Here is a 9,702-nt window from a genome sequence, read left to right on the forward strand (position 1 = left end):
GTTGTTTCCAATCTATGTTCTCTTTTGAACACATTGATAAGTCATTTTCTGACCATTTCTCTGAATGACTCATCAAGTCACTCTTTATCTCCTCTGCAGAATCAGCTCCCAAAGCCTTCATGGGGTAGCTTTCTGAATTCCTTGATAGGTAACAATTGGGGCCTTTCTTCAAACTATGCCTCAGACTCTTCCCTTGGTCATTCCATAACTGGAACTTTACTGGGCCCCTCCCATAAAAACTTCCTGGGTGTCACAATCCAATCTTTCTTAGATCCTTGCTGCTTTGGCTCATAAACACAGAGGGCTGCGAAAGCCTTATATTGTTCCTTAGCTGAGATTTGTCCATTGGTTGCCACAAGACTGCATCAATACCAGAGACTCTCGGATCTTGCAAGCCAAGACCCACCAGTACACCCATGGGACTCTTTCAAAGGTGGTGCTTTAGCTGGTTCCAAGTATTATTACTTACAGGACATTCTCTAGGAAGAATGGAAACTAGCACATAGGACTGGGAGGCCAGACTGTATTGAAGAAGGTTAAAACTCACACATTTTCAAACTACTTCTGTAACAGGTATTCTATTTCAGTTGGGGTGAGATATTGTCCTTCATACTGCGTCCTAGGAAAGGATACTCCAGATACCCTAATCTGGGGTGGAGAAGAAGGTAGTAGGAGTGGGAATAAGGATTAAAGTTTGGCCTGAGGTAGGGCTGGTAATGAAGCAGGATTCAGGACTGGGAAGCAGTAGGGAATCTTTTGCCTGAATTTGAACTGAGGGGCAGAGGAATGGGCATTAGAAACTATACTGCATAAAACAAAGGGAGACTCCAGTGGGGAACAACCACCAGAGACCAGGACAGTAGCCACAAGGGACTAACTGTGCAGAGAGGAGAAAGCCTAAGATAGCTGCCTCCATTTATGCTGCAATGATTCCCCACCAGATTTGAGAATGTGGGAGCTGCTGAAGACTGTGCAGTTGCTCTTGTTTATCTTCAGTGATCCACAATAGTTGGTAGCCTACGGTGTCCTGCATGTCAGCAAGTGACTCAAAAATAATCTCAGAAGAATATGAACATATATCCCCTTAGCAAAAACTAGGAGACTCATTGGTTCCAGTGATTTCATGAAACCCCTGTCCAATCATTGACTGATCACTAAGTTAACCAAGCAGAGACTTGAGTGATCACACACAAAACAAAAAGGGGCACTCAGTCGGTTGAGCATCTGACTTCAGATCAGGTCATGATCTCACAGCTCATGGGTTCAAGCCATGTGTCGGGCTCTGTGCTGACAGCTCAGAACCTGGAACCTGCTTTGGATTCTTCCTCTGCCCCACCTCCATTGCATGTGCACATACTTGTCTCTCTCTCTCTCTAAGGAAAAAAAAAAGTAACCCTGAGGAAGCCCAGACATCAAACTTACTAGACAAACACTAAATCAGCTGTTTAAAATAAGTTCAAAGAAAACTATGTCTTAAAAAAATGAATGGAAAGTATAAAAACAATGCCTCACCAAATAGATATTGTCAAGAAAGAGATAGAAATTACTTTTAAAAATATAACCAAATAGATATTCTGGAGTTGAAAAGTACAATAAATGAAATGAAAATTTCAATAAAAGTTCAAGAGCAGATCTGAGAAGGTGGAAGAAAAACTAATGAATTTAAAGATAAATTGATTGGGATTATGCAATGTGAGGAGCAGGAAAAAAAGAAAGAATAAAAATGAAAAGAGCCTAGGAGACCTGTGGGACACCATCAAGAATAACAATATACAAATAATAGGAATCCCAAAAAGAGGTGGGGCATGGGCGGGGGCAGAAATAATATCTGGAGAAACAATGGCCTGAAATCACCCACTTTGACTGAAAGACTAGTCTACATATCCAAGAAGCTCAACAAATTCCAAACAGGATGAACACAAAGAGATCCACACTTACACATATCATAATCAAACTGTCAAAAGACAAAACAAAAAGAGAATCTTTTAAGAGGCAAGAGAAAAGTGACTCATCATGCACAAGGAATCCTCAATAAGGTTTAACAGCTGATTTCTCATCAAAAGCCATGAAGGCCAGAAGGAATTGGTTGACATACTCAAGTTCTGGAAGAAAAATTCCATACTCACCTAATCTATCCAACAAAAACGAAGGAGAAATCAAGACCAGATAAACAAAAACTGAGAATCCATTGCTAGAAAATCTTACCTACAAAAAATAGTAATGGGAGTCTGTCAGGCTAAAATAAAGGAAACTAGACAGTAACTCAAATCCACATAAAGAAATAAAAAGCACTGGTAAAAGTAACAACAAAGGAAAATATGAAAGATACTGTAAATGCATATTTATAACTCTTTTCTTCTTTGGATTTAAAAGATGCCTGCATAAAGCATAATAATAAATCTGTGTTGATGAATGAGAGCACAAAGGAGGGAAAAGAAAATGAAACTAGGAGCAAAGCTTATAGAAGCAAACTATGTAGGAGCAAACTAGATTGTCATAAATTAAGATTTATTAAGATAAAGCTAAGAAAATAAGATGAAAGATAAGATTTATTAGGATAAATTAATAAATATAAATTATGATAATTTTTACACCCAGGGCAACCACTAAGAAAATAATTCAAAAATATAGTAAAAGAAACAACAAGGTCATTAAAATGGCATACCAGAAGTATCAATTTAACAAAAAAAGGAAGCAGTAATGGAGTAACTGAGAAACAAAAAACCATAAGAAATATGAAATGCTAACAGCAAAATTGTAGACATAAATCCTAGTACCACTAATTATATTAAGTATGAGTGTATTAAACTCTCCAATTAAAAGGCAAACACTGGAAACATAGATTAAAAATACATGACCCAACTGTATATACTATCTACAAGAGGCAAAGTTTTGCATTTAAAAACACAAGCTAAGGGATGCCTGGAGGACTCACTCAGTTTAGCATCCAGCTCCTGATTTTGGCTGAGGTCATGATCTCAGGGTAGTGGGATTAAGCCCCAAATCAGACTCTGCACTGAGTGTGGAGCTTGCTTGGGATTCTCCCTCTCTCCTTATGCCCTTCTCCCCCTGCTCATGCCCTCTCTCTCTCCCTCTCTCTTTCTCACTAAAAAAAAAAGTAAACATATTGAAAAAGATATATTGTGCAGACCATAACCAAAAGAAAGCTATAATGAGGCAATATTAATATCAGAAAAAATAGACTTTGAAAGAAAAATTTTTACAAGAGACAAAAAAGGGGTATTTTATAATGATAAAAAATTAATCCATTAAGAAGATAAAACAATTATAAATTTTTTAATGTTTATTTATTATTGAGAGACAGAGAGAGACAGAGCATGAGTGTGGGAGGGGCAGAGAGGAGGAGACACAGAATCCGAAGCAGGCTCCAGGCTCCAGGGCTCCAACCCACAAACTGGGAGATCATGACCTGAGCAGAAGTTGGACGCTTAAACAACTGAGTCACCCAGGCACCCTGAAGATAAAACAATTATAAATATATATGCATCTAACAAAGAACTTCCAAAACATAAAGCAAAAAATGACATAACTGAAGAGAGAAATGGACAATTCATAAAAAAATAATTGGAAATGTCAATACTCCACTTTTTTTCAATACTCCACTTTCAACAATGTGTAAAAACAACCATGCCAAAGATTAACAAGGAAATAGAAGACTTAAAAAATAGTATAAATCACCTAGACCTAAGAGACATCTATAGAGCATTCCATCCAATGATAGCAAAATACACATTCTTTTCAAGTATGCATGAAACATTCTCCAAGTTAGACCATAGGCTAAGCCTTAAAACAAGAATTGATAAGCTTAAAAGGAATGAAATCATACCAAGTATTTTCTGTGATCACAATAGAATGAAAGAAATCACTATGAGAAGGGAATCTGGGAAAATTATAAATAGATAGAAATTAAACAACACCCATTGAAATAACCAATGTATTGAAGAAAAAATCACAAGGTAAATTAGAAAATACTTAGAGGCAAATAAAAAAATATCAAAACTTATGGGATGGAATGAAAGCAGTGCTCGGAGGGAAATTTATATCTGTAAATACATTTTTAAAATTTTTCAAATCAACAACCTAACTTTATATCTTAGAACTAAGCTAGATAAAGAAGAGGAGGAGGGCACCTGGGTGGCTCAGTCAGTGAAGTGTCTGACTCTTGATTTCAGCTCAGGTCATGATCTCACAGTTCATGAGTTCAAGCCCCACATCAGGCTCTGCACTGACAAAGCAGAGCTTGCTTGGGATTCTCTCTCTCTCTCTCCCTCTCTCTCTGCTTCTCTCTGTCTCTCTGTCTCTCAAAATAAATAAATAAACTTAAAAAAAAAAAAAGAAGTGGAGGGCCACCTGGGTGACTCAGTAAGTTGACCATCTGACTCTTGATTTCCACTCAGGTCATGATCTCACGGCTCATGGGATGGAGCCCCAAGTTGATCTGCATTATTATTAACACAGGGTCTGCTTGGGGTTCTCTCTCTCCCTCTCTCTCAGCCCCTCCCCAGCTCACATATATGCTCTCTCTCTCTCTCTCAAAATAAGTAAATAGATAAACTTAAAAAAAAAGAAGAAGAAAGAGGAAAGAAACCCCAAGCAAGCAGAAGGAAGAAAATAATAAAGAATAGGTCACAAATAAATAAAATAGAGTATAAAAAAATCAATGAAATCAAAAGTTGGTTGTTTGAAAAGATGAAAAAAAACCCCAAATCTTTAGTAAGATTGACTAAGAAAAAAACAGAGAAGACTCAAATTATTAAAGTCAGAAGTGAATGTGGGGACAGTAGTATCAACCTTACAGCAATAAAAAGTATTATAATAGAATACGATGAACAACTGTATACCAACCAATTAGATAACCCAGAAGAAAGGGACAAATTCCTTGAAACATATTATGATAGTTAATTTCATGTGCCAGTGTTACTAAGCCACGGGGTGTCCAGATATTTGGTCAAACATTATTCTGGGAGGTGTTTTGTGGTTTTTTTTGAGGATTTTTTTGGGATGAGATTAACATTTTATCAGTAGACTAAGTAAAATAGATTTCCCTCCCTAATGTGGGTGAGCCTCATCCAATCAGTTGAAGGCCTGAATAGAATTATAAGGCTGACCTTGCCCAGAGTGAGAGAGAGCTTTCTGCCTAACAGCCTTTGAACTGGCTTTTTTCCCAGCCTTCAGACTTGAAGTGAAACATCAGCTATTCCTGGGTCTCAAATCTGCCAGCCTTGGGACTGAAACTACATCATCGGCATTCCTGGTTCTTTGGACTTAAATTGGAACTAAAAAAAAAATCAGGTCTCCTGGGTCTCTAGCTTCCCAACTCACTCTGTACATCTTGGCATTTGCCAACCTCCATAATTGTGTGAGCTAATTTCTTATAATAAATCATATATATGTGTGTGTGTGTATACTGTGTATGTATGTGTGTGTGTGTGTGTATTTATGTGTGTATGTATATATACATATTTTTTGTTTTGTTTTATATGTATATTTATCCTATTGGTTGTTTTTTCTGGAGAACCCTAATACACAGACGTTACCTAAACTGTCTAAAAAACAAACAAACAAAAACCAGAAATCTCAACAAACATATAACAAGAAATTGAATCAGTAATCAAAAACTTCCAAAAAAGAAGACATAGAGATGGTCAACAGACACGTTAAAAGATGCTCAACATCACTAAATCATGAGAGAACTGCAAATAAAATCACAATGGAATATCACTTAACACCTGTCAGAATGGCTGAAATTAAAAACACAAGAAAAAACAAGTGTTGGTAAAGATGTGGAGAAAAAGAAACCCTGGTGCAGCCACGGCAGAAAACAATATGGATGTTCCTCAAAAAACTAAAACCAGAAATACCATATGATCCAATAATTCCACTACTGGGTATTTTTTTAAACGTTTATCTTTTAGAGAGAAAAAGTGTGAGCAGGGGAGGGGCAGAGAGACAGGGGGACAGAGGGTCCAAAGAGGGCTCTGTGCTGACAGAAGAGAGCTCCTTGCAGGGCTCAAACTCATGAACTGTGAGATTGTGACCTGAGCCTAAGTCAGACGCTTAACCAACTGAATCACCCAGTATGTATGTATGTATGTATGTATGTATGTATGTATGTATGTATAAATATAGATGTGTATATATATATATAATGTACATATATATATATATATATATATATATATATATATATATATAAAATGGAATATTACTCAGCCAGAGAACATATGCAACAACCTGGATGGACCTAAAAGGTACAATTCTAAGTGAAATAAATCAGAGAAAGACAAATGCCATATGATTTCACTTATATGTGAAATTTAAGAAACAAAACAAATGACGAAACAAAGAAAAAAGAGAGATAAACAAAAAAACAGGCTCTTAAATATAGACAACAAACTGGTGGTTGCCAGTGGGGAGGTGGGGGGGGGGGTGGTGAAATAGGTGATGGAGATTAAGAATACACTTACTTGATGAGCACTGAGAAATATATAGAATTGTTGAATCATTATATTGTACACCTGAAACTAATATAACACCGTATGTTAATTATACTTCAATAAATAAATAAATAAAATCAACAAACAAACAAAAACCTTCCAACAAAGAAAAGTCCTGGACTTGATGGCTTCACCAGTAAATTCTACTAACCATTTTTTTTCTACCAAACATTTAAAGAAATAGTAATACCAACCCTTCTCAAACTCTTCCTCAAAACTGAAAAGGAATACTTTCTAACTCATTCTATGAAGTCAAAATTACCCTGATACTAAAGCCAGATAAAGAAAAATTAGATAAGAAATAACAAAATTAGAGATTCTAAGTATATTTATTCTAAATAAATTTAAATAATAAAATTAGGGGTGCCTGGGTGGCTCAGTTGGTTAAATGCCTGACTCGATTTTGGCTCAGGTCATGATCTCATGATTCATGAGTTCAAGCCCCAAATCAGGCTCTGGGCTGACAGCATGGAGCCTGCTTGAGATTCTCTCTCTCTCTCTGCCCCTCCTCTGTTTGTGTGCACTCTCTCTCTCTCTCCCTCTCTCTCCCTCTCTCTCAAAATTAATAAATAAACTTTAAAAAATAATAAAATTAGATTAGAAAAGAAAATTATAGGACAACATCCTTTATGAATATAGATGCAAAAATCCTCAAGAGAACAGTAGCAAATTGAATCAACTGCACATTAAAAGCATTATTATTCCTCAAAACTAAGTGGGATTTGTTCCAGGAATGTAAGCGTAGTTCAACATAAGAAAAACAATCAATGTAATACTTCATATTAGTAGAATAAAAAGGAAAAACACATGATAATCTCAATTGATACAGAAAAAACTAACAAAATCCAACCTTTTCATGATAAAAACCAAGAAAACAAGGAATAGAGGGAAATTTCCTCAACATGATAATGGGTACTTATGAAAAACCTCCAGCTAGTGTCATACTCCACAGAAAAGACTGAAAATATTCCCCTAAGATAGGGAACAAGACAAGGGTGCCCACTTTAACCACTGCTAATCAACATTGTACTGGAAGTTCTAGCCAGAGTTATTAGATAATAAAAAGAAGCAGAAAGCATCCAAACTGGAGAGAAAAAAGGTGAAATTATCTCTATTCACAGATGACATGCACACAATCCTATATATATAGAAAATCCCAAAGAATTGACAAGAGAGCTAGTAGAGCTAATAAATGAATTCAACAAAGTTACAAGGTACAAGATCAACACACTAAATCATTTGTGTTTCTCTATGCACCACAAGGAAATAACCCAAAAAGGAAATTAAGAAAGAACTTCCATTTACAATAGCATATAAATACCAATACATAAGAATATATCTAACCAAGGAGCTGAAGAACTTGTAGGCTGAAAACTATAGAACATTGCTGTAAGAAATTAAAGAAGAGCTAAATAAATGGAAAGACACTGCATGTTCATGGACAGGAAGACCTAACATTGTCAAGAAGTCAACATTACCCAAAGTGATCTATATTCAACAAATCCCTATCAAAAGTCCAACAGCCTTTTTTGCAGAAATGTAAAAGCCATCCTCAAAATCATATGGAATTTCAAGGAACCCTGAATAGCCAAACAATCTTGTAAAAGAAGAATAAAGTTGGAGGACTCACACTTCCTTGGCTTCAAAACTTACCACAAAACTGCAACAATTAAAACAGTATGGTACTAGCATAAGAACAGACACATAGAGCAATGGAATAAAACAAAGAGCCTAGAAATAAACCTTCACATATGGTAAATTGATCTTTTTATTCAAGTATAATTAACACACAGTGTTACATTAGTTTCAGGTGAATGTATGATATGATTCAACAATTGATTCAACAATTGTAGAATATGATTCAACAATTCTATACATTGCTCGGTCTTCATCAAGATTAAGTGTACTCTTAATCCTTTTCACCTATTTCACCCATCTTCCCACCCATCTCCCTTCTGGCAACCACTAGCTTGTTCTCTATATTTGAGAGTCTGATTTTTTGTCTCTTTTTTTCTTTGTTTATTTGTTTTGTTTCTGAAATTCCACATATGAATGAAATCATATGGTATTTGTCTTTCTCTGGCTTTTTTCACTTAGGATTATACCCTCTAGATCCATCCATGTTGTTGCAATGGTTAACTGATTTTTGAAAAGGGTTCCATGCTCACTTTGGCAGCACATATACTAAAACTGGAACAATACAGAGAAGACTAGCATGGCTCCTGAGCAAGGATGACATGCAAGTTTGTGAAGCTTCCATATTTCTGAATGTGAAAGGAAACTGTTCCTGAACTTGACTGTCTCTAGCAGAGCATTTTGTTTGGTGTATAAAACCCCAAGATGTGCTGGGTCCAAAGTGAACTTGAAAAGTGTAAAATGAAATAAACTGTGTAAAATAAAAATAATAAAAAAGAAAAGGGTTCCAAACCATTCAGTGGAGGCAATCTTTTCAACAAATGGTACTGAGAAGTGGACCTTTATATCATACCATATACAAAAATTAACTCAAAATGGATCAAAGACCTAAATTTAAGAGTTAAAACTATAAAGTTCTGGGGAGAAAACAGTGGGGAAAAATTTCATGACGTTGGATTTGGGAACAACTTCACATATATGACGCCAAAAGGACAAGAAACAAAACAAAACAAACACAAATATACACACACACACACACACACACATATATATGTATATATGTATACATATATGTATACACACATATATATGTGTATATATATATGTGTGTATACATATATATATGTATATATTGGACTTCAGAAAAATTAAGAACTTCTATGCACTATCAAAAGACATTATCAAGAAAAATAAAAAGGTGACCCATAAAGTGGGAAAAATATTTGCAAATTATGTATCTGATAAGAGATTAATATCAAGAATATATAAACAACTCAATAACAACAATAGACCTAAATTTAAAAAAAATAAAAAGGGTCTTGAATAGACATTTCTTCAAAGAAGTATACAAATAGCCAATAAGCACATGAAAAGAAGGTTAACTTCATTAGTCATGAAGGAAACGGGAACTGCAAGCCAAAACCACAATGTGGTACCACTTCAACCTAGTATGATTAAAACACACACACACACACACACACACAAAACAGAAAATAAGAAGTGTTTGCAGGATGTGAAGAAACTGTAACCTTCATGCATTGCTGGTGGG

At 35.5% G+C, this 9,702-nt stretch overlaps 1 non-coding gene across 1 annotated transcript; it reads left to right on the top strand.

Annotated features, from left to right (window-relative positions):
* The first annotated feature begins 8,678 nt into the window (after positions 1-8,678).
* Positions 8,679-8,784, top strand: LOC122233378. The gene has a single exon (XR_006210927.1). It is a non-coding gene; the product is annotated as a U6 spliceosomal RNA (small nuclear RNA).
* Positions 8,785-9,702: the final 918 nt, after the last annotated feature.

Source organism: Panthera tigris, chromosome D4 (genome assembly GCF_018350195.1).
Source record: "Panthera tigris isolate Pti1 chromosome D4, P.tigris_Pti1_mat1.1, whole genome shotgun sequence".
In the NCBI taxonomy this organism is placed as follows: domain Eukaryota; kingdom Metazoa; phylum Chordata; class Mammalia; order Carnivora; family Felidae; genus Panthera; species Panthera tigris.